Raw genomic sequence first — 27,802 nt, forward strand, 5'->3', positions numbered from 1 at the left:
ATAGGACTTTTATTCCTTAATATCATTTTTTAATATTAAATACCCAGGGAGTGCTCAAATTTGCAGTTGTCTCCTAAACGTCATAAAAAATTGTCTATAAGAATTTTGAATTAGATCCAAATAAGGTCCACAGTTTGCCGTGGATTGTTAGGTCTCTGAAGTCTTGTTTAATCTATAGGTTCTCCCTCCATGTCTCTCTCACTTTTTTTTTCCTCCTTGAATTTTGTTTTTAAAGAAACCAGGTGATTTGTCCCATCTAGATGCCGATGATTACATTCCATGTGTTGGTAACATATCCTTCAGTCCTTTTATTTCCTGTAAATCGGTAGTTGATCTGAATGAAGCTTGCATGTTTTGTTTTGGCAAGACAGTTTCATGGGTGATGATGTGTTCTTCCATGGAGACGTATATAGTTGTGTCTTTCTGTGGTATTAGCAGTCACTGATGATTCATACCTACATCCATTAATTCAGTTGAGGCTTCAAAGAATGGTGGATTCTGTTGTTCTTTTTTTCACTTATTAGCTGGGTATATTTGTACGAGGAGAAGATTCCCCTCATCAGCTGTTTGGTTGCTCAGTTGTAGAGGCATGATTCTCTTCTTTTATTTAACAGTTTTCAAAATAATGAGTTGATTCACAAATATCCTCCAGTGTTGACCAGTTTTGTAAAATTTTATTTATTCCTATCACCGTGGACTCCGTTACAGTTATTATTCTAACTGAGGCCCTATCTTTGGCCAGTTGGAGCTTCTCGGTGACTCCTGAGTCCTTTTGACATGACATCAGTTGTTTCTAGACTTTTTCAGTGGTCAGAGCTAGGAAATATGTACGTTTGTTTTTAATATTTTTAAAATATGTCATAGGTTCCTACTGCTACTTTCCATTTAAATTCAGAACTAGAGAATTTTCACTTATCCTTTTCTGTCTTCTATTGATAGTCTACTTTCTCCCACCTCAAGAATACCAGTTCTCAACAATGCCTGAAATTGCCTCTGTTTCCTAATTCGAATCCAAGTTCTTCTGACTCTATTCTACTACTCTCCTTAAATCACAGCCGCTTTATGGCCCTTGAAATGTAAGATAGAACATAAATGTAGGCAGAACTGTTTATGTCATTTTGAGTTACATGTGCATTCATTCACATAGATTTGCTTTTCCTTTTGCATGCCTGGTAACTGTCCGTTCTGCAGTTTGAATGAAAATCAAGTGATAATTACTGGTTAAAGCAGCTTTGGAAAAAATGGCTCTCATCAGAATGACTGACATACAAAGTTTAATGTACTCTCCTGGTTTATATTCTGCCTTCTCTAATTAATTTTTTATTCTTTCCCTACAAAGGAAATAATACATATTTTCATGGTTTTGCCTTATAGGACTTACCAGAAACTCTTCCTTATTTAAAAATGTGTACAATTGGGCATCAGGTGTCAGATGACGACACTAGTTTTAAATTCCAGTGTGCTGTTAATGGGTTTCTGAAAGAACATAAAGATAACGGTGAGTTGCTTTTGTGTTTGTTTTTGTTTTTCCTTTACCTGAACTTTGGTATGCATTTTGAGTGGGGTTGGGGATTTTTAACATTTTTAATAGTTCTGACATTCGTGTCAAGTTGTGTTTGGTAACATTAAGGTGGAAATGTCAGATGGTGCTACTAGAGTACGGTGTTTTTCCTGTTTATGGTCACAAACAATTTAGTTTAGTTTGGAAAGTGATCTTTGTGAGAAATATGAACTGAGCTAGCTTACTTATCTCTTTTTTAAAAATTTGAATGGAAAATACATAAAAACATAAAAATGTTCTTTTGTCCTGTTTATTGGTTGAGAGGTGGAAGAAAAGGTTTAGACTCTCAGGTTCTTAGCGTACATAAAAGAGAAAACAAAAAGCAAAGGTTCAGAGTGAGACAGATCCCTAGAAGCAAAACAAAACAGAGTGGACCAGGTAGAGTGGCTTCCTCATCATATATGTGTTTAAGATATTTTTGCTGCTTTTACCCTTCGGGTGCAAGTGAGGAAGAACACTACCACCTCTTACTCTTATCTTCAGACAGGAAGAACTTAAAAGGCTGGTGTTTTCTTGTTTCCGCTTTAAGATCTACTCTGTTGATAGTAGGTGTTAATAGCGTGTGAATTTTAAGGATCCACTTGCCTTTTTCTAGCATCTAACTATCAGAAGGAACATGGTGTTTGCCATGTTTTAAGACTGAGGAATCTTTTGTCTTTGGAACACCACTGACGCCCATGTGAAAGTGTTCATTTTGTCCTCTTTCTAAATTTAGCCTGAGGAGTGTGCACTTTATTAAATCAATGTAACAGACAGTAAATATTCCGTGTATATATAAAATGATGCACGTATATACATAAAACAGGGAGTAGGGGAGAGGGAATAGAGATGGAGGTGGGAAGATAGGGGATAGGAGGCGAGAGAGAGAGGGAGAGACTGGAATTTCAAGATAAATGTTCATTCTATAACCTGGTTGCTTAATGCAGGTACTAGCTCTTAAATATCTTCAGCCCTATTCACAGATCTTCCGTGTACTTTAGCTTTAAAACTTGAGAGGCTTGGCCTGTCCTGTGATAACCAGGGTGTCTAGAAAGGAGGCAAATTATCTGATGTGTTTAAACTGTAGTCACAGAAATGTTACCTCTTAAGACGTTAGGGCGCAGCTGCCGGCCTACTCACTTCCTCCAGGCTCCTTTGTGTGTGTTCTGTCTGTTCCGCGTGGGCTAGAAGATCCTTACAAGTGCATGAGAACACGTTTGTAAACCTTGATTGTTCACATGTTATACCAAGTGTAGTCCATTGCATATGCTGACTCCTCTGTGGGTCTTCTGCATGCAGTGGGCTAACTTCACCATGCTGTCTGCCATTGCAGTCTCAGGACCTTAGTTATGATCCATTGGTGACTTCCTCTGCTGTAAGGCCCTCCCACAGATGCCAGGCTCACTGATAATGAGGAGGAGACTATACTACGCACTCCCTAGAATGGGTAGAGACTCAGAAAATGAATTGTTTCAGTAAACACCGAGAGCCTTATAGGTTTGTTGTTAGGGCACGGGGATACAGAGGTGAGTAGAAGTCTTTGTTCAGTAGCAACTTACAGTTGTCTAGGAAGAGAAACATGTAGTGAGTCTAAGTGGGTTAATTATGATAAAAGAATCAAGTGCAGCAGGAATATAGAGGAGAAATTGAGGAAGGCCTGACTGAGGAGACAGCGTTTGAGCTGGGCTTGGGGGAAGAGGATTTTGCCGGAATGAGGAAAGGACAGCCCAGGTATTGGGGACAGGTACAAAAGGCCCAGGGCTTGAACTTGTGCTCTGGAGGGGCAGCCTCTGGTGTGACTAGAGGGTAGTGTGAAAGGGCAAAGAAGTCATACATTCATTTTCAGCAAATATTTGTATAACACCTTCTAAGTTGAAGGCACTGTTCTAGGAAGTAGGAAGAGAACAAAGTTCTTGCCCTTACGTACTTTCCATTCTAGTGGGGGAGAGAGATGAATAAATAAGTCAATATGTGGAGTGTCAAGCGGTGGTAAATGCTTTGGAGGATAACAAAAGAAGATGAAGAGGTGAGGGAATGTGGTAGGTGATCAGGGAAGTCCCCTCTATTAAGATGTCGATTGAGCAGAGCCTTGCAGTGAGAAACAAGCCATTGGATATCTGGGAGAGTGGAGATGGGGTGGGAGGGTGTGTCCTGGGAGAGTGGAGATGGGGTGGGAGGGTGTGTTCTGAAGCAGAAGGAATAGTAGGTGCAAAGTCCCTGAGGCACGCCTGTGCTTGGCATGTTTGAGGAATAGTAAGGAAGCCAGTGTGGCTGGACAGGGGAAAGTGAGTGAGGGCAGGGCAGTAGAGAATGAGATCAGGGGAGGCTGGCAGGGCAGAGGAGGGAGGTGGATGATGTAGGTCCTTGTAAGTCATAGTTTGAACTTATAATTCAGTTGGAGAGACAGACTGATATCTGTTTATAAAGAGTTCTCAATGCTGTGCTAACAACCTGGGCTGTATTCTGTGCTAAGTGAAGATGTTCAAGCGACAGAGCAATCCAGCCAAGTTTATATTTTAGAAAGATAACAGCGTCACTATCCAAGACACATTGTAGACTATGTATGTAGTACGTGTATAGTGTGCTGCTCTTCTATAAACTACAGGATACCTGTTACGTACAAATACTTACATACAAGATACAAGTGTGAATGTAAGCACTTGGGAAATATCTGAAAGAACCACACAAGAAACTGGGAGAGTCGGACAACTTTCCATGTCCCGTATGATTGGAATGCTGAAGGGTACACACACGAACTAATGGACGTGTGCTCCCAGCCTCCGGCTAAGGAGGGAAATTGCAGGCATCAGAATCCTCTTTACGGATCAAGCGCGTTAATCCGCCTGCGTGATGACAGTCATCTCGACACGCCACGCGGTGGCGCATGCGCGGTAGAAGGAGGTCCGCGAGCTGCGTGGGCTTGTGCCTAGGCGCCTGTGGTTCGTGGCCTTGTGCTGGCACCGGGGATGCCGGGTTGGCGACTTTGGCACTCCTGGCGGGGGTGACATGAGCCAGTTCGTCGGCCACGAGGAAGGGCGGAAAGCACATCCCGGAAAGGTAATACGCCTTGGCCCCTGGGCGTTGCCGGTGGAGCTCGGAGCCCCTGGGCCTGGGCTTCCGTCTCTTGTGCTGTCGCCTGTCACAGTGGCCCCCGTGCGCTGGCCCGTCCGCGCTGTGCTAGGGGGTGCTGGTCGTCTCGCGGCTCAGTTCATAGTAGCTGAAAGGGACAGTGTGTGATGTTCTGATTTCTCCCCATCGTTTTAAAAGGGAGGCTCTGGCCATTGCTCCTTGGGTAAAATGCAGCGGGACTGCTTTTTAAGATGGGACTGTCAGTGTTGGGGACCCTCCTTAATTACCAGGATGGAATCCCCTTCAGTTCCTCAAGCCGTGTTGTTTAGGCACAGAAAATGTGAGTAATAGGCACTGGAACTAAGTTTGAGTGAAAAAACGCACCGGTACCGCCGAGTTTTCCATCGAGACAGTTGATCCGTGTTGTCTCTTGGAATTATAAAGGGCGTACTGTTGCTTCCTAACCAGTGTCCTTTGAGAGCTCTACCTCTGTACGTTCAAATGATGAATTTTGAGGCTTTGCTCATACGTGGAGTAAACCCTTAAATTCCCTAAGACCTTCCTTTCCTCCGTCTCATACCCCATTAAGCCCGCTTCAGTTTATCTCCTGAATTTCTTCTGAATCTGTCAACTCTTCCTCAACATCCTCATACTGAACTTGCCTGTCTGTTGCAATGAGGTCCTAACTAGTGTCCATATATCTTGTTTCCTTCCAATCCATTCTTCACACAAGAAACCTTAGAAGCAAGTTGGGACATTGCTCATCAACATGGCTCAAAAACATTGTTTTGAGAATAGAAAACAAACTGTTGGCCTTTAACACTCTGCGTGGTCTAGAATCCTGTCTGCTTCTCTGCTACGTGGACTCCAGCTTGGTGCCTCTCCAACTTTAATATGGGTATGCCTCTCCTGTGGATCTTGTTAAATGCAGGCTGTAATTCAGTAGTTCTGGGTGGGGCCTGGATTCTGTGTTTCTAACGAGCTCCTAGGTGACGGTGACCCTGAGAGCAAGGGTCCAGCTCCTGCCTTTCTCCCTTCTTTCTGGAAGAGCAGGACGTCTGCCCCCCCGGGAGGAGAAAACATCTGCAACGTGACTACTAGCAACCAGCTTCCCTCACAGGCAAGGGACCTTTACCACTGCTCCCTACCATTTTGTCTGAGGCGCAGCAAGCCAAAACACTGACATGCTGAGGTTTGCAGCAAAGAGGAGGTTTATTCACAAGGCAGCCAAGCGAGGAAGTGACGTGACAATAGCTCTCAAATCCGCCTCCCCAAAGGCAAGGGGCTTGGGGTATCTATGGGATAAAGAAAAAAGAAGCAGGGCAGTATGAGGCACGGGGAGCATGAGGAAAGGTGATTGGGAAAAGGTGTGCTCCTCATTGTTCTGAGCTGGCGTAACTAGGCTACGGGGCTCAGCACATTCTCAGGCTGTAGTTTTCGGCCCTCTGATGGCAGGAGGTCAAAAGGCACTGGGCCAGGTGGAAGATCGGTGGTCCTCTCCAGTCTTAACCAGCTCAGCCTAACTAGACACAGCTGATTCCAAGTTCCTGGACAGTACCCGGGGCAAACATCTTATTGCTTATGCTACGTGCTATTTGGAGGACGTGCAAGTGTTCAAGCTACCTTGAGGAGTGAAGACAGGATTTGACTAATCCTTACACATGGTTTCACCTCCAGATGAGCAGAAGAGGCCTGTAGGCTGAATCTGGCTCCTGGCACCTGGAATTGGAGGCAGATGGTTTAAAAACAGGCTCTCCCGCCCTCTGTGTTATCTTAGGTAGATAGACTATTGAACCTTCCTGTGCCTGTTTCTCCACCAGCAGCATGGGGACACTCAGAGTCCCTCTCTTGGGGGCTGTTATGGGGGTTCAGTGAGCTATAGATGCATGCACAGGCACACGGGAGACACCCAGTGTGTGTTAGCTTCATGCTTACTTTTTATTAGGAGACCAGTATTGTTAGAAGATTTCTGGTTTGGACAACAGATTAGATAGGTGGTCATTACTATAGTTTATGCAACAGCAATTCACATTACCGTTTGCAAAAAAGCAGTTGGTTGTCCAACGGGGATTATAAACATCCATTTACCATGAGCTACTGAACAGATACTTTACACAGTAACTACTTCAAGTACTATTTAAGATCAATTCTCTATGTTGTCTTAAGCAGTTGTTAACCCCCAATTTCGTGAATAGTACCAAGTAAGTCACTTGAACATCAGCTAGAGCAATCTGTTATCACTTAGCAAGCCTAAAGCTATAGTTCAACAATTTTATTTACTGTTTTATGACAAAAATGACTCTCAACAGCTATGCCCTGGATAAGTAATCAGCTAAAGCTAGTTTGACTGACCAAATCTGATTTACTGAGTTAATAAGCCAGTTGATTTAGAAAGGTCTAATGCCTATTTCTCATCCATTCAGCATTCAACTGTTTCCCATGCCTAAAATGTCTTTTTTCCCATTCGTACATATCCAGATTCCTACTTCTGTGCCGTAGGGCTTGGCTGAACTACAACTGCCTTTAGTGACACTTTTCTCACCTGCACAATTGGAGATAATTTTAGTCTCCTCAAGACTCCCACGGGGTTACCTCTGTTGTGACACTTGACGATTTGGTGGCATATTTTACTTTATTTTATTTTAAATAGCCTTCCATTACTCCGTGCACATCAAACGGTAAATGCTTTCTCCTAGTAAACGTGTATAACGATTTTCTGAACTCTTCTGCTCTGGGCAAGATTCATAAATACACCAGGCAAACATAGTGAAAGAGGAGACAGTACTTGTGTTATATTCAGTTGGGTCTTGATACCTAAGTGTGACTCTTAACCAAGGATTATGCAGTAATTAAGGACACAGGTTAAAGTTGTTTAGAGTGTGTCCTAAAGTCTCCCTGGCAGAATTTAAATCTCTACTCTGGAAATTGTAGACCTGAGACAAATTACTTCCCTAAACTTCATTTCCTACATCTGAGAAAGCTAATAGTATCTACCTTGTAGTAGACTGAATAGTACCATTGCCCCCAAATGTCCACCTTCTAATCCCCAGAACCTATGAATGTCACCTTAAATGGCAGAAGGGACTTTGCCAATGGGATGAAAGTAAGGGTTTTGAGATGGGGAGATTCTTCTGGACTACCTGGATGGACCCAGATGTAACCACTGGTGTTCTCGTAAGAGAGAGGCAGAGGGAGTGTTTACTCCAAAGAGAATGTGATGATGAAGTTGGGGTTGGATTGATGTGGCCAGAAGTCAAGGAATGCTGTCAAGGAAACAGATTCTCCCTTAGAGCCTCTAGAAGGTGGATGGACGGCCTTGTCAACTCCTGGTTCCAGCCCAGGGAAACTGGTTTTGGACCTCTGTCTTCCAGAACCATAAGAGAATGAGTGTGTTTTGTTTTACGCAAGCTCATTGGTAGTCATTTGTTACAGCAGCCATAGGGAACTAATGCGTACCTCATAGGAACTATTTCTCCAATGAAAATGTGTGACTGGAAACACACTTGGTGGCATGTCTGACACACGGTAGGTATGCTACTGTGGGTAGTTCTTGGAAAGTAAAGCCTTGGTTTTTGAGGAATCATCAAAACCAGTACAATGGTTGCCATGTTTCTCCTTGTTCATCCTGGTGACAAAGCTGTAGAGAGAGCTCCATCCTTTCCCACAGGACGCCCACCCCTAGTACTTACAGGGAAGAGGTTATGTCTCACTTCAGGCACCTTCCTCTTTCCCTTTCTGCTTTTTGTTTCATTAATCTTCATCCAGCTGGCCTTTCTAAGTTAAAAAAACAAAACAAAACAAAACCATTTCTCAATGGATTCAGATACTACCCCAAGTTAATATTCCAACCATGTTCTTGTTCTTCTGGGTCTCACCACCAGAAATTTCTGAGCTGAAATCCTCTCTAGTTTCTAGGATCAGTCACTTTCTAATTTCTCCCTTCTCAAGTTCAGAGTCTTGTCAGTTTAGTCCCTTCCCTAACCACAACATCTATTAAGGTGACACAGCAAAGTGATGAAAGTCTAGACGGTCTGGTTTTCATCCTGGGTTTCTGCCCGCTACTTACTGTGTGGCATTAGGCAAGCTATTCAACCCCCCTGGGCCTCAGTTTCCCCCCAAAAAGGTGAATATTATGAACATTACCTACCTATAGGGTTGCCATTATGAGGATTAAGTGAGTTAATATTTGCTAAGCACTTAGAATATTACTTGTTATAGTCTAAGCACTACAGTTGTGCTTGTTAGTAATAATAAATGCAATTCCAAGCGTATAACTTACTCAACTTTCTGTCATAACTTTGAAGTGTTGGTCTATCTGTTGGCCAGCGTTGCAGGGAAATGAGTCGAGGCATGGGCTGAGGCATTGCTACCAGTGCGTGGTGTGTTCCCAGAACTAGGAACAGCCGTGTGAAATAGGTAGTGGTTCTACTTGGAGACGGGGCAGACTGGAAAATGACAGCCCTGGAGGTGTGTCCATAGGTTTGGTGTCAGAGCTGCTGCCTGCTGAAGCACTGATGCCGGCCTGAGCCGTAAATGGGGGGGGGGGGCGCTGGGGAAAACAGGGGCAGAATGGAAAGGGAAAATAGGGGAAGAACGGAAAAAGATAGCCTAGGGAGGAGGTGTGGTGTCCATAGCTTCGGGGTCAGAGGTGCTGCCTGCTGCAGCACCGATGACACCCGAAGCCGTAGATGGGGGGCTGGGGAAAAGAGGGGCAGAATGGAAAGGGAAAACAGGGGAAGAACGGAAAACGAAAGCCCGGGAAGGTGGTGTGGTGTCCATAGCTTCGGGGTCAGAGGTGCTGCCGGGAGCAGCACCAATGACACCCGAAGCCGTAGATGGGGGGCTGGGGAAAAGAGGGGCAGAATGGAAAGGGAAAACAGGGGCAGAACGGAAAACGAAAGCCCGGGAAGGTGGTGTGGTGTCCATCGCTTCGGGGTCAGAGGTGCTGCCTGCAGCAGCACCAATGACACCCGAAGCCGTAAATGGGGTGCTGGGGAAAAGAGGGGCAGAATGGAAAGGGACAACAGGGGCAGAACGGAAAACGATAGCCCGGGACGGTGGTGTGGTGTCCATAGCTTCGGGGTCAGAGGTGCTGCCGGGAGCAGCACCAATGACACCCGAAGCCGTAAATGGGGTGCTGGGGAAAAGAGGGGCAGAATGGAAAGGGAAAACAGGGGCAGAACGGAAAACGAAAGCCCGGGAAGGTGGTGTGGTGTCCATAGCTTCGGGGTCAGAGGTGCTGCCGGGAGCAGCACCAATGACACCCGAAGCCGTAAATGGGGTGCTGGGGAAAAGAGGGGCAGAATGGAAAGGGACAACAGGGGCAGAACGGAAAACGAAAGCCCGGGAAGGTGGTGTGGTGTCCATAGCTTCGGGGTCAGAGGTGCTGCCTGCTGCAGCACCGATGACACCCGAAGCCGTAGATGGGGTGCTGGGGAAAAGAGGGGCAGAATGGAAAGGGACAACAGGGGCAGAACGGAAAACGAAAGCCCGGGAAGGTGGTGTGGTGTCCATAGCTTCGGGGTCAGAGGTGCTGCCTGCTGCAGCACCGATGACACCCGAAGCCGTAGATGGGGTGCTGGGGAAAAGAGGGGCAGAATGGAAAGGGAAAACAGGGGCAGAACGGAAAACGATAGCCTGGGAAGGAGGTGTGGTGTCCATCGCTTTGGGGTGAGATGGGCTGCCTGGCTGATCTGAGAAAAGCGAGTGAAAGTGGGAGAGCTTCTCCCTAGCTGCTAACTCTTCTCAAGGTCTAGCACGCACTGAACACTGGCCTGCCGGCTCAGCCTGGGTGTTGCCATTGCATTGTACGTGTCACAGAGCAAGGGCGGGCGGGTCAGGGGGTGGGCTGGGGGCCCCACACAAGCCCAGCCCCTGGAGAAACCCGGCCCGAGGGCAAAGAGCCCGAGCCCTTCTGGACTTTGTAGCGGCTGGGACTTGTCGCTGTGGGTGGCAGGTGTTTGGCACCGGATGGGCCACCATGCGGAGACTGTTGGGGACTGTGGAAGGCTTCTCCTCCAGAGCTCACGCTGCCTGGGCACCGGCTCTGCAGACCCCTCAGCCCTGGGTATGTATCGGCCAGCCCTTCCCCGCAACGGGGCCCAGAGGCCAGAGCCTGCCCAGAGCTGAGTGCAGGAGGCACCCAGAGCTTGCCAGGCTGTGGCCCGCCTCCTCCGTGGACCTCCCCAGCTTGTCCGCGAGCCCTGGAGACAGGAGCAGGAGCGCCTTCTCCAGGGCTGCTGAGCTGCCAGCATCACCGTGAGCCAGGCGGTGAAGGTTTCTGAGCAGGGGATGCAGAGCCCTGACCCGACTGGATGCTGCACCCCACGATGTCCCTTCCTGGCGGGTAGGTTCTTTCTTCACTTGTTTTTCGAAATTTGGTAAAAGAACATTTCAACCTTCGACTGTTCTTCAGGGTATACAGATGGTAGTGGCTTAGCCGGGATTCGAAGCAAGCCTGTGTGATTCCAGAGCTCGTGCTCTGGACTCTGGCGCCTCCTTATCATATATGCTTCATGTGTTACTTTTTCTTTTGTTTCTTGAAGTCCTTATGATACTTAGCCCTAAGTGCCATACCTGTAATGAACACATCCACTGCCCTGTAGGAGGTGTTCTTTTGTTCAACGCGTGAATTGGTCATCCACCACACTGGGTTCTAATCTCAGAAGATAGGTCAGGGACCACCAGTTGTCAGCATAGCACCATCCCACATTTCTGATTGAGGCTTGGAGCCTAGATTTTTCCCTTTGGTCTAGTTTGAAGGATCCAGGTATGTAAAGCTTATATTCTAGATAAATCATGGGCTATCCTGAAAGGAATTCATCAATGAATTATTCTGTATGGATTAGAAGCCAGTTTCTCTGGCCTTCCTGGAGTATATCCAGTAAGGCATCTCATTCATGTCTAGAAAGCAAATATATGATTTATTGCAACTTCAGCGTGGAGCGATGTATTGGTTTAAAATAAAGTACGAGCAACACAATTTGGTCATTGTGAGTATGCCGGCTGGGTCCACTCTTTACTACACATATGTAACTCTAGAGCTTCTTATGCCCCATAGAGGAGACATACTCTTGTGTGTCTAGGACAAGGGAAACATGTGTTGTTATTCAGGAGCTGGAAGCTACAGCATGACAGGAAAGAATTGAAAAATCCTGGTCTTGGTCTACACGTCACTTTACCTTGTCCGAATCTTGTTTCTTTGGCTTGCTTCATTGGAGTGTTTTCTCTCTCCTGGGACTGACATTGTGTGTTCTGTATCAGGCATGTGACATGTAGAAGTTTCAGAACCCAGAATCATATAGATCAGTAAAAATCTATATATTTTTGTTTAAAATCTATTTAAAATCACACTGGGCATAATTCATATATTCCAAAAGTAGTTTGACCCTCTGCTCATGAGATTCTTTTTATGGTATGTCGAAGCAAATTTGGACTTCCATCCCCAATAAACTTTGAGGTTGGAGGACACAAAAGCTTTTGCTCAGACCTAAATTCTGTCTGAAAAAAAAAAGGGTAACTATTATAAGCCCTTTCTAACCTCTCCAGGAGCAGAAATGATTTACAGCTATGGCATTGAACCATAATTTCTTGATCTCGTTTGAGAAGAGTTCAGTAAGAAACAGTGTCTTGAGTTTTGTTCGTTGGTTCCCTGTTTTCTTGTCTTGCGTGCCAACAATCCACTGTAATACGTGAGTGAGTATGGCAGCAGGCTGAGTGTTCCCTGGAGCTCATTAAATGAACGTGTTTTCCTAAAATGACTTTTGTCTCCTTGTTTTCAGCCCCTCTTCCTTCCTCTGTCCTTTACTATAACCAGGGCTCAGCAAAAGCTGACTGGCTTTGTGCAGACCCTACTTAGGGTAGTCTTTTCTTCATTATTTTATTCATGGCCCCTCCATTTCATTGTTTGCCTTCTCGAAATGTGTTGAAATCTTTCTGTGGTTGATGACTTCCACAATGTCTTGGCTCTTATTGGTTGATTAATTTGGGTATTTCTACAGTTTTATTTAAACCTGGTTTCAGGAGGACCAGAAAGTAAATATATTTCCTAGTCTGCCATCTTGAGCTGAAAATCCCTGTGGATTTTAGCATCCAATGTTCCCATGGGTAAAAAACCCAACCTTGGCATCAATAGATGTACACTCAAGATTTCAGCTTTTCTTGAGCAATCACTAAGGATTTAATATGCGGTCACTTCTAATGGGAAAATAGTAACTATCTCATGGCGTTGATTTGAGGATTAACTTAGATAATGGACAAGAAAATGCTTGGTAAGGTTTTAAAATCTATAAAAAATGTTTTTTGTTATTATTTGATTTGTTGCTATTTCAACTTTAGCTGACAGTTGTTTGTGACCTTGCTTATGTGAGAAAATGCCTTCTGGTTTATTGTTTTGAAAGCCAGATTATATTTTTCAATAGCTCAATGGAAATGGCATCATTTGTGAAGTTGAAGGGTGAAGGCATAAATGTTTCTTGACATTTGAATCAACTATTGGTCTTCTGGGGCTTGTCCTTATTCTCCTGCAGTCTCTAATCAACATGGCATCCAGAGAGATCCTGTTAAAACGTAAGTCAGATCATGTCACTCCAGGCTCTTCAGTGGCTTCTTCACAGGAAAAGCAAAGTCCTCAAAGTGCCTCCACAGCCCTAGAAATCTGGGCCTCTGTTTCCTCTCTGACGGTTTCCTTCTCCTCTCCACTTTGCTCCCTCTGTTTTCCACACACTGACATCCTTTCTGCTCCTTGGATACTCCAAGCCCACTCTTGCCTCATTGCCTTTCCATCTGACTGTTCCCTCTGCTTGTACTATTCACTTCCCAGATATGCACCTTGCTCCCTCTCACAACCTTAGGTTCCCTCTTAAATTTTATCTTCCCCAGAAAGCCCTCAGTGATCACTTAGTTTCAGATCGCAGCCTCCTCCTACCAGCTAACAATCTCCATCCCCCTTCCCTGCTTGCTGTTTTTCTCCAGCACTTACCTGATATACTAGTTATTCTACCCATTTATTCAATTTTTATTTACGTATTTACACTTACGATTTTATATTTGCTTCTTTACTTTTGTCTCTCCCCTCAGCTCGAGAGAGGCTATATTCATCTGTGTTAATCACTGCTGTGTTTCCTGAACATGCCTAGAAAACATACTGAAGAAGGGTGCCTGAAATTTGGTAAGGGAGCCATCAGTTTTCTTGGCTGAATGAAGAAATATGCTCATAAATTAATGAACAAATCTCTGGGGTTTCTGAATTAAGGACTAATGGGAAGAGGAAGGCAAATGGTTGGGACAGGGTACTGCAAGAAGTAGTATTTGGAGTACTCTGATAGCTCTCCTAATAGATAACATTTTGTTCATTTAAATAGTTTTAACGAGAGAGCTGGGAACTAGGGACACACAGCATCGAGGTTTTATAATGCATTCTGTAGAGTTCTTTTCGAGTGTGTTCAAATATCATTGAAAATATATGCATGCATATAAACCTCTGTTACTTTATTTAGTGCTTTACAAGAGCCCCTCAAGGAAGGGGTAGTAGCAACTATCAGTATCCTTCCTTTATGATGAGCTTAATTTATTCAAAATTACATCCTAATTTATTTGTAACTGTGAAACTAGACTTAGTTATTTAGTAGACCCTCCCTAGAAACCTATGACGTTAATAAAACCAACAAAAATGTGTTCAGGTTCCAGTGATACACACACTACAGACTCAATTATGTGTCATCCATTTTAATGAAGGGAAGAAGTGATTTAACAAACACAGAGCAAACAAACAGAATATGAAGGTTTGTCCTCCATTAATATTAGTAATGGATAAAGTGGGCTCCAACGCCTTCAACGTAGCTTGAGACCCATCATCTCTGTGTCATGGGAAGGGGGATGCTCGGCCAGGATGTCTTTCTGTGTCACTGAGAAAATTTTCCGTAATGTATAACGATACTTACTGAAACGGATATGGGGCATTTGGGTAATTAGGAATCCGTTAGCATATTTTTCCGGAAGCCTTGACTACGAAACGAAGATAGTAGATTTGGACACTTGCAGCTATGCAGAAGTTGTTTGGGTATTCATCTTTATGCCGAATGAAGTAAGCTTATTTCATCTCTGCAGCTTCCCATATGCCATTTTCCCACCTCTGTTTTGTGTTTGGAAAGACTTTTAGAAATTAAAACTCAAGTTAAAAAGTGAGTGACGGGCTTCCCTGGTGGCTCAGTGGTTGAGAGTCCGCCTGCCGATGCAGGGGACACGGGTTCGTGCTCCGGTCCGCGAAGATCCCACATGCCGCGGAGCGGCTAGGCCCGTGAGCCGTGGCCGCTGAGCCTGCGCTCCGCAACGGGAGAGGCCACAGCAGTGAGAGGCCCGTGTACCGCAAAAAAAAAAAAAAAAAAAAAGAAGAAAAAGAAAGAAAAGAAAAGAGAGTGAGTGACAACTTAAATGATATATGGAATATTTTGCTGACTTAGAAGAGCATGCAGAATTAAATATGACCCAGTTGAAATGTTAATTTTATTTTAATGTGTATATTGGGGTGGAGTCTTAAAGGTGCCAGAAAACAAGCATTCACCCATCCTGTTTGGAAGTGCAGCACACAGGCACCTTCAGTTACCAGTTCTGTTCATTCCACAGAATCATCTTGGGAAAACATACTGTTTTTTAGGTACCTGGTGTATATCTTAACCAGTTTGAAGAATTTCCCAAATACCTGTTAATATGTAGTTCTCCGATTCCAATCTTGCCACGTCCTGTACCAGTGACACAGCACATAGGAGTTTTATTTCTCTTTCTTTCTCTGGGTTGTTGAGAACCCAACGAAAGAACAATGGAATGGCATCAAAGAGATCAGGGTTCTTGACTCAGATTTACCATAAAATAATAGTGTCCTCTTGGGAAAATTATAGTTGTTCTAGGCCCCTTTCCTTTTCTTTACTTTGACAGAGCTGCACTAGATGACCCCAAGTAACACTGCGCTCTTTGCAGTAGTAGCTTAGACGTTATTGGTTTTCTGAAACAAATGAAGACAGTGACACAGGAAACTGTGCAACATCTCTGTAACTATGTTTTCTTAGAGTTGCCTCCATTTTTCAGATGATAAGATGGCTGAGCACAGAAGTAGGTGTTTTGACCAGAGGTTCCAGAGTAGAGGGAACTGAACCACAAGTTTCCTTCATTCCTGAAGCTCACTTAGCCGAAACATAGGCTTCTGAATATTAAGCTGTAAAGCATATTATCAGTGTGCTTTAAAAGAAGCGGTTCTTCTAGGATTTCTAATTAATAGCAGGCGGTTTTGAAATTCTTAGAAGATCATCGAATTTTGTGAGATTTACAGCTCTATTTTCCTGTCAAGCAAGTTGTATCAGTGCCAGACAATCATCTGAGCTTCTGGATGCTTCTCTGAACCTCTTGAATTTTTCTTCTTGCTATCTGAAATTCATGCCAGATAAGCCTTTTTGTAGAGAGCGTGTACAGACTTGTCTATTTTCATATACGAAAGCGATGCAGTGAGCCAGGTCGGGGGTTAAGCCCTCATTCTCAGAGTGGTATTGAGCTCCTGGTGAAATGTAATCCTCATTTCCTCAGAATAGAAAAGCAGTTATCTCACGTTTTTAATGCCATTAACTCTTTATACATTTATGTATAATACATATATTTATTGTACCTACGAGGTGTGCTCTCTTTGGGAAGTACAAAGCTATTTGAGACGTAAGTTGTTCATTTTTTTGTTTTCCCACAAATACTGTGACCCTTTGAGCAGGAAGGTCTATGTTTTATTAACATCTAGAACAAGCAGCTAACACGGTGTCTAAGATGTAGTCAATAAATATGAAATAGGTAAATGAACACATTTTTAAGGAAGGGCCAGGGCATGAACAAATAGAAAATTTTCGTTTTCGGTCACAAAGCCACAACAGACATAAAAATAAATGATACAGACAACAAGTGCTACGGTCGTTCAAAGAAGGCATAGAATTGATACAACAAGGATCTCCCCTATGGCACAGGGAACTGTACTCAATATTTTGTAATAACTTATAAGGGAAAAGAATCTGAAAACGGAATCACTGCGCCGTACACCTGAAACGGACACGACATTGTAAATCAACTATATTTCAATTAAAAAACAAACAAACAGACAACAGCAACAACAAAAAACCAAAGAGGTCATAGAAGTTCTTATGAGATTCCAGAAGAGAAGAGAAGCCAAATGAGGACGGGAGAGGCGGCTTTTGAATCCGTTCAGAGGAGAAGTCACAGAGGAACTAGTCATTGATCTGAATTTGAGATTAAGATTAAGATGAATTAATCTGAATTAATTAAGATTGCAACACAGGGATATTACAGATGAAGGTAATCACATAAACTTACTATACTGAAACTTGCAGAGGTTATGAGTGTTGCTCAAGATCCCAAAGCAAGTGCATTGTGGAATCAGAATTTTAAGTGAGGCCTAATGAACTAAAAACAAACCAGCACAGAAACAAGCCCTTCCTGTGACACCACGTTGCCTTTGAAGTCGTTTTTTTTGGTGGGTTGGCAGAAACTGGTTCCAGTGTTTCTTGCAGGAATGACTGGCCATAGGACTGGGCGTCGTAGCTTCCTGCCAGGCGGCCGAAGGTCGCAGGCAGGTGGGTCACTGGGACACACGCGGAGGGGCTCCTGGCCGGCCCCCTGGCCGCTCAGTGCCCCTGCCCCAGAGCGGGGGTGGGGGCCTCAAAGCAGCCTTGTCTGAGTCCCCTGCCACTAGAGAGAGTATTGGCCCAACACTTGTAGAAAACGGGGACCTTGCTGGCAGTTCAGTGGAGGGACACAAATAAATCTTTGCCGACTTTCTGCTGAAGCTCACGAGGGTTCACTCCTAAGCCTCTTACAAGGTCAGCTGCCGAGGCTGCGAGAGATGAGTCAGGGCTCTCCCTCCACCACGGGGAGATCGCTGGTTAAAGCGCTCACGAGGGAGTGAACCGCGTGTCCGCACCGACACGCATGGGCAGACCTCGTCGATGCCTTCTGTCCGGGGTACGAAGCCCTCTCCTGCCTCTTCCAGGCTCTCTAGAAAGCATGTGCAGAGCCTCCCACTCCACCCTCGGACTCCGTGGGCCACAGCTGGAGGGACCAGCCAAGGAGCCGTGGCAGGAGGAGGCCAGAGGGCAGCGGGCCTCGGCCGGAGCCCGTCAGTCGGTCCCCATTCACACACCACCAGACGATCCTCTTGACCTGGGCAGTAGCCGCCAACCGACCGCTAAGGTGAGCCCGGCGCGCGCTTGGCTACCTGGCATGGCTTGGAACCCCAGGATCTCCTGGCAGAGGCGGGCATTCTCCTGGGCCGGGTCCGCGGGCGTCTGCGTGTGCAGGGCCTGAACCACCTTGGCCAGGACGATCTGGCACAGGTTGAAGGAGACGGGGGGCTGGCACCGTGTCCAGGCCGCGCTTGCCAGCCGGGCAGACCGGAAGCCCCCTTCCCTTCCCTCGGTCCGGCCGCATCTGGGTTGGCCTCCCGGGACTTGATGAGCTTGTCCAGCAGCTCCTGAGGGACGGTGCTGTCCGTGGCCCACCAAGACTGGCAGCAGCGCCAGGGCCTCACAGGGCACGGCGCCCCCGGCCCCAGAGCCTTCCCTCTGGTTCTCATCACCGGCTGTCACCAGACTTGCATGCAACGTGCTTTTCTTTTCTCTTGTCTTCTTTACGTCCCTCAGCCACGCAATGCGGTGAAGCCCTGACGCTCGCTGCCGCGTCGGTACACCCTGAGAACACGATGCTCAGCGAGCAAAGTCATACACAGAAGGACACACAGGGCGTGACCCCACTGAGGAGAAACGTCCAGAGCAGGTAGATCCACAGAGTCAGCGAGTGGGTTCCTGGTTGTCAGGGGCTGGCGAGGGGACGGAGTGATAGCTAAGGGCGTGAGGGACATTTTCGGGATGATGGAAATGGTCCAAAGCAGTAGTGACGTCTGTACGGCTCAGTAAACTGTCCCCACACGCCCCGGTGCAGCCTGTGAGAGCATCGCTCTCAGGATGAAGGGCTGACCACAGGAAGACTGAACGAGCAGTGGGTCCTGGGCCCAGACTCTCAGCTGGCGCCCCCCCACGTGGGGAAGTCACTGGGACTTGCTGAGCCTCCACGGAGACTGGCAGCAGCCCCCGAGCTCACAGGGCACTGCGCCCCCGGCCCCAGAGCCTTCCCTCTGGTTCTCATCACCGGCTGTCAGCAGACTTGCAGGCAACGTTCCTTTCTTTTCTTTTGTCTTTTTTAAAGGCAACTCTTGAGTACATGTATTTAACATGCAGGGAACCAGCCCTGACTCCTTGATCTGGGTCTTCCAGCCTCTAGAGCCTCGAGGACATCCATTTCCGTTATTTACGCGCCCAGTGCCTGGGGTTTGATGATGGAAGCTGACACCGAGGGCGTCACCACGTGTGGGGTGATGTCAGTGAAAGAATCCCGTGGCGAGGGCCTGCCTGAGGACCACGCATGCCCGGGCCCTCCCCGCCCCCGCCTGCAGCCCTGCGCCTGGGAGCGGAGCTGGTGCATCGCATGCCCGACGTCGTGGAAGTTGGTCTCCCGCTCATCATGCCGCAGCAGGGAGGGCAGGTTGGGCGTAGGCTTGGCGAAGTTGGCCACCGTGGCCGCGATGGCGATCTGGCAGCTCCCATCGTGCTGTAGGCAGGCCGAAGCAGGCCGCGTGCCCGGACTTCCCCACCCTGCGGAGGGACGTGGATGGGGCCCCGCTTCCACAGAGGAGCCCCGGCCCACAGCCGACAGGTTCCCCCACCACGCACGCACCGAGGATAGAGGTCAGGGAGAACTTGCCGATGGATGACCTTGCCCGAGGCCACGTCCCAGACCGTTTAGAGCCTCACGTCTTCGTGACACGTGCTCGTGCCCTCCTCCAGGTCGAAGGTCAGCCCCAGCAGCTCCTGGGAGATGCCCAGCAGCCCGCGTGTGACCGCCTGCACGGGGAAAGACTCCTTGAGCAGGTACTGGTCCACGTGGTAGCGCGTCTCCTCCCCCTGGTTCACGTAGTAGCGCAGGTCCCAGGCGTTGATGGGGCCGTCAAAGTGCAGGCCCCGCCTCTGGCACTCGGCCTTCTTTAGCTCCAGGATCACGGCCGCTCCTACTCCCCGAGGGGCTTCAGCTTCTGGGCCAGCTCACCTGCGGGCGGAGGGGAGAGGCTCGGCTACGTCCCTGGGGCGGCCCCCCAGCCACCCCCGACCCTGCACCCCTCGAGGCAGAATGAAGGGTCTGGGATGGTGACCCCCAAGGGCTGACACAGTGGGGTCTCAGGCAGCACCACGTCCGGTCAAGGTCCGCCTGACCCCGTCCCCACTGGGACTCAGGGGGAGGCGGTGTTACCTAGGACAGTGGCCACCACCTGGCTGGTCTTGTCCGTGTTCATCTCCAGCACAGAGTCGGCATGGTGCGGAACCCCAGCAGGCGGGACTTCAGGGCCTGCAGCCTCACCAGCTCCCTGAGGATCACGCAGTTCTCCTGGAAGCCAGAGACGGAAGGCGCTGGGGACCGAGGGCCACGCCCTCCCCACGGGCCCCGGGCCAGGTCTCTGCAGGCGGGCAGGGCTCCCAGGCCACTGGCGGGCACAGCCAATCCCCCTCCCTCCTCCTCCTGGCCCGGATTTCTAGACACTTTGGTGCTGTCCTAACACGTGGCCTTTATTAACACAGGTCCTTTTGGAAGCAGAAACGGCATGAACGTGATGGGCTCTAAGGCCAAGGGCAGGAAGAAATGCGGCCAGGCTCTCCAGGAGCCACCAAGGGGCCTCCCCGGGCTCAACAAGACAAACACGGCTGCCGTGCAGACAGTAGCTCAACCCCACGGCGCCCGAACACCCAGCCCCTGGACGGTGAGACACCTGTTGCTGCAGGTGGCCCGTGGCTCACTGATGAGGCCCGGCCCCAGGCGTACGCCACCTTCTCGGGGGCCACCTCTCCGGTCTGCAGTGGGGTTCTCCTGGGAGCCCCCCGTCACCACAGCACCAGCGTGGCCTGTCTGTAGCCCAAGAAGGTGGGGACGCAAGACTGTCCCCCGTGCCCCCCGCATCCCCCGCGAGGCCGAGCGAGCACCAGTGGTGTCTGCGGGGAAGGTGAAGGGCTCACGCACAGCCCCCATCTACAGAAGCACAGACTGCAGCCACATGCGCTATGGAACAAACACAAGTGTCCATGCAGGACCCGATGTCTGAATGTCAAGGCCATGCCCGGGCCACAGTGAGAAGGTGCATCCCCCATGCAAGCCACAGAGAGGGGATGGGGGGGTCCATCTGCGATTCTGAGCTCATCGGGCATCACCCCAGAGGGAGAGGGAGAGGGAGAGGGAGAGGGAGAGAGGTAGACAGAAGTACAGAGGGAGAGAAAGAGAGAGGGAGGGAGAGACGTCTCTCCCTTCCCTGGGGGTTCTCTAGTGCAGCCAAGGCTGAAAACCACGGCATTTTGGGAGATGGGTCCTCGTGGAAGAGTTAAATAGTCGCTCATGGCATTATCGACACATACTAAAAAAGGCCCCAAATCTTGGGGAGTCAGGGAGGGGAGTGTCGGCTGCCTCGTAAACGAGGAGAGATTGGGCATCAGAGGAGGTGCCTGTGCAGCCTGCGCCCAGGGCCCCGCAGACTTCATCTCCCAGCGGTGGTCCTGGGCTGGAAGTCAGCGGGGAGGTCAGGCTGTCCAAGCATCAACGTTGACTTCAGGGCTGATCTAAAAGGCGCCTGGTGTTTGTTGAAGCAGAAAAAGGAGAAAGCAGTAGGGAGTGGATGGGAGTGGGAGGGGGAGGGAGCCCCCCTCCTCAGCACTTCTACCGCTCTCCCTCTCTCTCTCTCTCTCTCTCTCTCTCTCTCTCTCCCTTTCTCCCTCTCTCCCTCTACCTCGCTGCCTCTCACTCTCCCTCTCCCTCCATCTCTCCCTCTGCCTCTCTCCCTCCCTCTCTCCCTGTCCCTCTCTCTCTCTCCCTCTTTCCCTCCCCCTCTCCCTCTCCCCCTTTCCCTCTCCCTCTCCCCTTCTCCCTCTCTCCCTTCCTCTCTCCCTGTCCCTGTTCCCCTGTTCCGCACGCTCTGGCTCTACCTCTTTCCCTCTTCCTCTCCCTCCACCTCCTTCCCTCTCTGGAGAGGGAAGGAGGTGGAGGGAGAGGGAGAGAGAGATGGAGAGGGAGGGGGGGAGAGGGAGAGAGAGGGTGGAGAGGGAGAGAGTGATGGAGGGAGCGAAAGATGTCTCTCCCTCCCTCCCTCTCTCCCTCCCTCTCTCCCTCTCCCTCCCTCCTTCTCCTCCCTCTCCCTCTGGCTCCAACTCTCCTCCCTCCATCTCTCCCTCTCCCTCACTCCCTCCCAGAGAGGCAGAGATAAGGCAGAGGGAGAGAGGAAGAGGGAGAGATGGAGGGAGAGGGAGAGGGAGGGAGAGGGAGGGAGAGGGAGAGAGGGAGAGGGAGAGAGGGAGAGGGAGGGAGAGGGAGAGAGGGAGAGGGAGAGAGGGAGAGGGAAATAGGTCTCTTCCTCCCTCCCTCTCCCTCTCTCCTCCTCCTCTCCCTCTCTCCCTCTCCCTCTCTCTCTCCCTGTCCCTGTTTCCCTGTTCCAGTCTCCCTCTGCCTCTCTCCCTCTCCCTTGTCTCTGCCTCTCCCTCCATCTCTCCCTCTCTGAGAGGGAGTGAGGGCGAGGGAGAGATGGAGGGAGAGGGAGTGAGGGCGAGGGAGAGAGGGAGGGAGAGGGAGGAAGAGGAAGAGTGGAAGGGAAAGGGCGAGGGAAGGAGAGGGGGAGACGGAGGAGAGAGGGAGAGGGAGGGAAGAAGAGACCATTTTCCCTCTCCCGCTCTCCCTCTCTATCTCTCTCTCCCTCTGTCCCTCTCTCTCTTCTTCTCTCCCTCTCCCTCCATCTCTCCCTCTCCCTCTCTGTCTCTCCCTCCATCTCTCCCTTTCTGGGAAAGAGTGAGGGAGATGGAGACATGGAGGGAGAGGGAGGAGAAGGAGAGAGGGAGGGAGAGAGGTGTAGAGGGAGAGAGGGAGAGACGTCTTCGCTCCCTCCCTCTATCCCTCTCTCCCTTTCCCCCCTCTCTCTCCCTCTCCCCCTCCCTCTCCTGCTCTCCCTCTCCCTCTTTCCCTCTCCCTCTCCCTCCACCTCCTTCCCTCTCTGGAGAGGGAAGGAGGTGGAGGGAGAGGGAGAGCGGAACAGGGAAACAGGGACAGGGAGAGAGGGAGGGAGGAAGAGACCTCTTTCCATCTCCCTCTCACCCCCCCTCTCCCTCTCCTCTCCATATCTCTCTCCCTCCCTCTCCCTCTCCCTCCCTCTCTCCCTCTCCCTCTCTCCCTCTCCCTTGTCTCTGCCTCTCTATCTCTCCCTCTCTGGGAGGGAGTGAGGGAGTGGGAGAGTTGGAGGGAGGGAGAGGGAGAGAGGGAGGGAGGGAGAGAGGGATAGAGGGAGGGAGCGAGAGAGGGATAGAGGGAGGGAGGGAGAGGGATAGAGGGAGAGAGGGATGGAGGGAGGGAGTGAGAGGGAGGGAGGGAGGGAGGGAGAGACGGTCTTTCGCTCCCTCCCTCTCTCCCTCTCTCCCTCTCACCCCTCTCTCTCCCTCTCCCCCCTCCCTCTCCTGCTCTCTCTCCCTGTTCCTCCACCTCCTTCCCTCTCCGGAGAGGGAAGGAGGTGGAGGGACAGGGAGAGGGAAAGAGGTAGAGGGAGAGCGTGCGGAACAGGGAAACAGGGACAGGGAGAGAGGAAAGAAGAGAGGGAGAGGGAAGAGGGACGGGGGAGGCAGGAAGAGGGAGGGGGAGGAGGGAGAGAGACGGGGGAGAGCGAGGAGGTAGAGGGAGAGGGAGGGGAGAGGGAGAGGGATGGGGAGAGCAAGGGGGAGACGGAGGTGGAGAGGGAGTTGGGAGAGGGACAGGGAGAGGGACGGGGAGGGGGGAGAGGGAGGGGGGAGGGAGAGAGGGAAAGAGAGAGACGCAGAGGAAAGAGGGAGAGGGAAGAGAGAGAGGGACAGAGGGAGAGGGAGAGAGGGAGGAGGAGAGGGACGAGAGGAAGCAGGGAGAAAAGAGAGAAAGAACACACCATCTACATTTCTGTCAAATGACACCGGGGATCCTTACACAACCAGGAGAAAATAACACAGCGAGGCTCTTTCTCAGCTGGAACTGGAACTGCAGATGGGGCCAAACACCACCAGGGTGGCCACACATGTCCAGCTGCCGCCCCAGCCCCCTGAGTCTGGTCACCAGGGCTCTGAGTGTTTGCTCCAGGGACCTGGGGTTCACCCTGTCACCCTGGAGGTCGGGCCTAGACAGCATGGCCCCGGGCTGGACACATAGGGAGAAAAGCATCCCCACAGGCCAGCTTGTGCGAGCCGATTCAGCTGCCAGGTTTTAGAGGCCCGGGATCACCCTGTGGCCCATGAAAGCCAGGAGCCAGGAGGGTCTTGCATCGGGATTCCTGTCCGTTGGACTGGAACGTTTATGTAAGGAGTCTTGGAAACAGTGGTAACAAGACTGAATTCGAAGGAGCTTTAGGATATTATGGACCACTCCGAAGTGTGTGGGTTGCTAAAAACCCTCCCGGCTTCACTCTTGTTGAAAATGAAGATCCCCGAGATGCAGCGGATGCTGTCTGAGAAGTAGACGGGAGAACACTCTGTGGCTGCCGAGTAAGAGTGGACCTGTCGAATGGGGAAGGGAGAAGTCGAAATCGTGGCCGCCTCCTTCTTGGGGTCGTCGCCCTCGAGATGATTATCGGAGGAGGAGTCCTCCCCCTCACCACAGATCTCCAAGACGGAGAAGCTTCTCCCGCAGCCGGAGCAGGTCCCTTTAGTAGATATAGGAGAAGAGAGAGATCACTGTCCCAGGAGAGAAATCGCAAGCCGTCCCGATCTTTCTCTAGGTCTCCTAGCCGATCCAGGTCAAATGAAAGGAAATAGCAGACCACTTTGCAAGAGGAGTGGTGCACAGGAAATACCTTCATTTGACAGGAGTATGTACAGAAAATTCAAGTTTCGTTTGAGACTTCCGAAGCTTGATGCACTTTTTAAATGTTTTAGCTGTTCCCGTTTGTCTGTCTCTTGGGACAGTGACACATAAAGGTGTCATTCTCTGTGGTTTGAAATGGGTCATATGAGGCATGTAATATGAAGAATTGTTTCTTTACAATGTTCTCTTAAGCAGAATTGAATTTGCTTTGAATTTTTGGTCTTGCCTAGACTGATAATAAAACTCTAACTCCTGCCCACCTAAAGTGTGATGTTTATTATTATGGAAACAACACTGGCAAACATTAAAAAGACTTTCTGTAGCTGGGATACGGTATGCAGCTGTAGTCAAGCAAGCAGTCTTTAAAAGGTACTGTGAACACAAGCCAGCAGGTAGAAATGAAAGCCGCACCCTTACCCTAGATGAGAGGTTTAAGAATTCCACTAGTCTTCACACTGGACAAGAGGTTGTCCAGTGAGTTTAGCATCTAAGAAGTTTCAAGGAAGTTAGTTAACCTTTGAGTTAGGTCATAAGTCCCCTCTGTGATTGCTGTACATGAATACATAGCTCTTTGTAAAGTTTTTTGGAAGTTGAGATTATCAAGACACCAATGTCCTGCCAGATTAAGAGTATATTGTAGAGCTGAACTTTGAGTTACTGTGCAATTTTTTTTTCATGCTGTCATCTGTAATATGTTTTGTGAGACTCCTTGGGATTAAAGTTTTGGTTCCAAACGGAACAAAGAAAACAAAAAAAGGATCCACCTGCCAATGCAGGGGACCCGGGTTCGAGCCCTGGCCCGGGAAGATCCCATGTGCCGCAGATCAACTAAGCCCGTGGGCCACAACTATTGAGCCTGCGCTCTAGATCCTGGGAGCCACAACTACTGAGCCCCCATGCCACAACTACAGAAGCCCGCACATCTAGAGTCCGTGCTCCGAAACAAAAGAAGCCACTGTAATGAGAAGCACATGCCCGCAACAAAGAGGAGCCCCTGCTCGCCGCAACTAGAGAAAGCCCGTGTGCAGCAATGAAGACCCAACGCAGCAAAAAAAAAAAAAAAAAAAAAAAAAAGACGCTACTGGCCAGGTGATCAAGGGTAAAATTGTTTGTCACAAGTCCCGTTGATGGTGTGTATCCTTGATGTGTGTATCCTTGATGGTGTGTATCCTTGACGATGTGACCTGAGGAGAATGACATTTTTATCTCTGTCTGGATCTTCCGCCCCAAACCCCATAACTCCAGCCCAACCATAAGAAAAACATCAGAAAACCAACAGACAAACAAATTGAGGGACAAAATACCTGACCAGTCCTCCTCAAAACTTTCAAGGTATCAAAACCCAGGGACGTCTGAGAAATGTCACAGCCCAGAGGAGACTGGGACAGAAAAAGGGTGTTAGGGGAAAGCTAGGGAAATTCTAATAAAGTGTGGACTTTAGTTAATAATAACGTATCCATCTCGGTTCCTTAGTTGGATAAGCATGTCGTACTAACGTACTAAAGTACTAACGTGTTGGAAATAGGGGTACTGGGTCGGGGGTCCACAGCACTCTGTACACTCTGTACAGATCTTTGCAACTTTTTTGTAACTCTAAGCTATTCTAAAATTAAGCAACTACTAAACAGAGATAAGAATGTTATTTCCCTGATTTGAACATGGCTGAGTTTGTTTTCATGGTCACATTTGTGCTATCTGGATGTGTCTTGGAATCAGTAGCAAAGGAGAGTTGCCAGCCCCTGGGAAGATGCGGCTGGTTTGCAGGTGGCTTGCTCTGGAGCTGAAGACCAGGGTGGGAAGTCTGCAGCCTCGGGCTGCACTTAGAACCATGGGAGGGGATGGGCCAGCTCAGTTAGGGATGGAACCTATAAATAAAACTTTTTCTTTTCCATTATGGCTTATCACAGGATATTGAATATAGTTCCCTGTGCTAGACAGTAGGACCTTGTAGCTTATCCATCCTATATTTAATAGTTTGCGTCTGCTAACCCCAAACTCCCAATCCAACCCTCCCTCACTCTTTCTCCCCCTTGGCAACCACAAGTCTGTTCTCTATGTCTGTGAGTCTGTTTTTGTTTCGTAGACAAGTTCATTTGTGTCGTATTTTAGATTTCACATATAAGAGAGATCATATATGTGTCTTTCTCTTCTGACTTACTTCACTTAGTATGATAATCTCTAGGTCCATCCACGACGTTGCTGCAAATAGCATTATTTCATTCTTTTTATGGCTGAATATATTCCATTGTATATATGTACCACATCTTCTTTATCCACTCACCCATCAGTGGACATTTAGGCAGCTTCCACATCTTGCCTATTATAAATAGTGATGCAATGAACACTGGGGTACATGTATCTTTTCTTTCTTTTTCTTTCTTTTTTTCTTTCTTTTTTCTTTCTTTCTTTCTTTTTCTTTCTTTCTTTCTCTCTCTCTTTCTTTATTTTTTTGTTACACAGCATGTGGGATCTTAGTTCCCTGGCCAGAGATGGAACCCATGCTCCCTGCACTGGAAGCACAGAGTCTTAACCGCTAGACCACCAGGGAAATCCCAGGGGTGTATGTATATTTTTGAATTAGAGTTTTCTCCAGATCTATGCCCAGGAGTGGAATTGCGGGACCCTATGGCAGCTGTATCTGTTCTCTGCACGTCTCACATCAACCACGTGCGCTCCAATCCTTGCTCTCAACGTCATCTTCGGGGAACACAACCTGCGACAGGGACCTTGACAAGAAGAAATGGCTCAGGGAAAAGCTAGCTGCACAGGGAGGAGATAGAGGCCATCGACCCTGGGGTGTGGCGGGGAGAGTGGGCACAGAGATTGGTCATTTCATCCCTGATACTCAGCCCTCCTGGCTGCCCCACTCTAGGTCACCTCGGGATACAGAGGTGACCCGGTTAGAGTCCCAGCCTGTGCAGGAATCTCGGGGCACCAGCGGGTCTGAATAATATTAGTGCAGGGTCTCCCCCATGGCACTGGGGTTATTTGGGGCGGGTCATTCTCTGCTGGGGGCCCCTCTTGGGCACTGTGTGGGGTTCAGCAGCATCCCTGTCCCCACCCATTTGATTCCAGGGTCCCCTCCCCCCCAGTTGTGACAACCACAGATTTTCCCCAGACATCACTGAAGAACTGGGGGAGGCGGAAGCAGGATGGCCCTGGGTGAGGACAGCTGTGTTGAAGCAAGCAGCCTGGCTTAGGGCAAGGTCTGCCCCAATCCCGTCAGAGCCTGCATTTAGAACTGCCCCTTCCCTC

The sequence above is a fragment of the Delphinapterus leucas genome, unplaced genomic scaffold (genome assembly GCF_059928025.1).
Source record: "Delphinapterus leucas isolate spDelLeu-1000000601 "Yukka" unplaced genomic scaffold, BTC_Dleu_Yukka2 spDelLeu_asBTCV2_sq40, whole genome shotgun sequence".
In the NCBI taxonomy this organism is placed as follows: domain Eukaryota; kingdom Metazoa; phylum Chordata; class Mammalia; order Artiodactyla; family Monodontidae; genus Delphinapterus; species Delphinapterus leucas.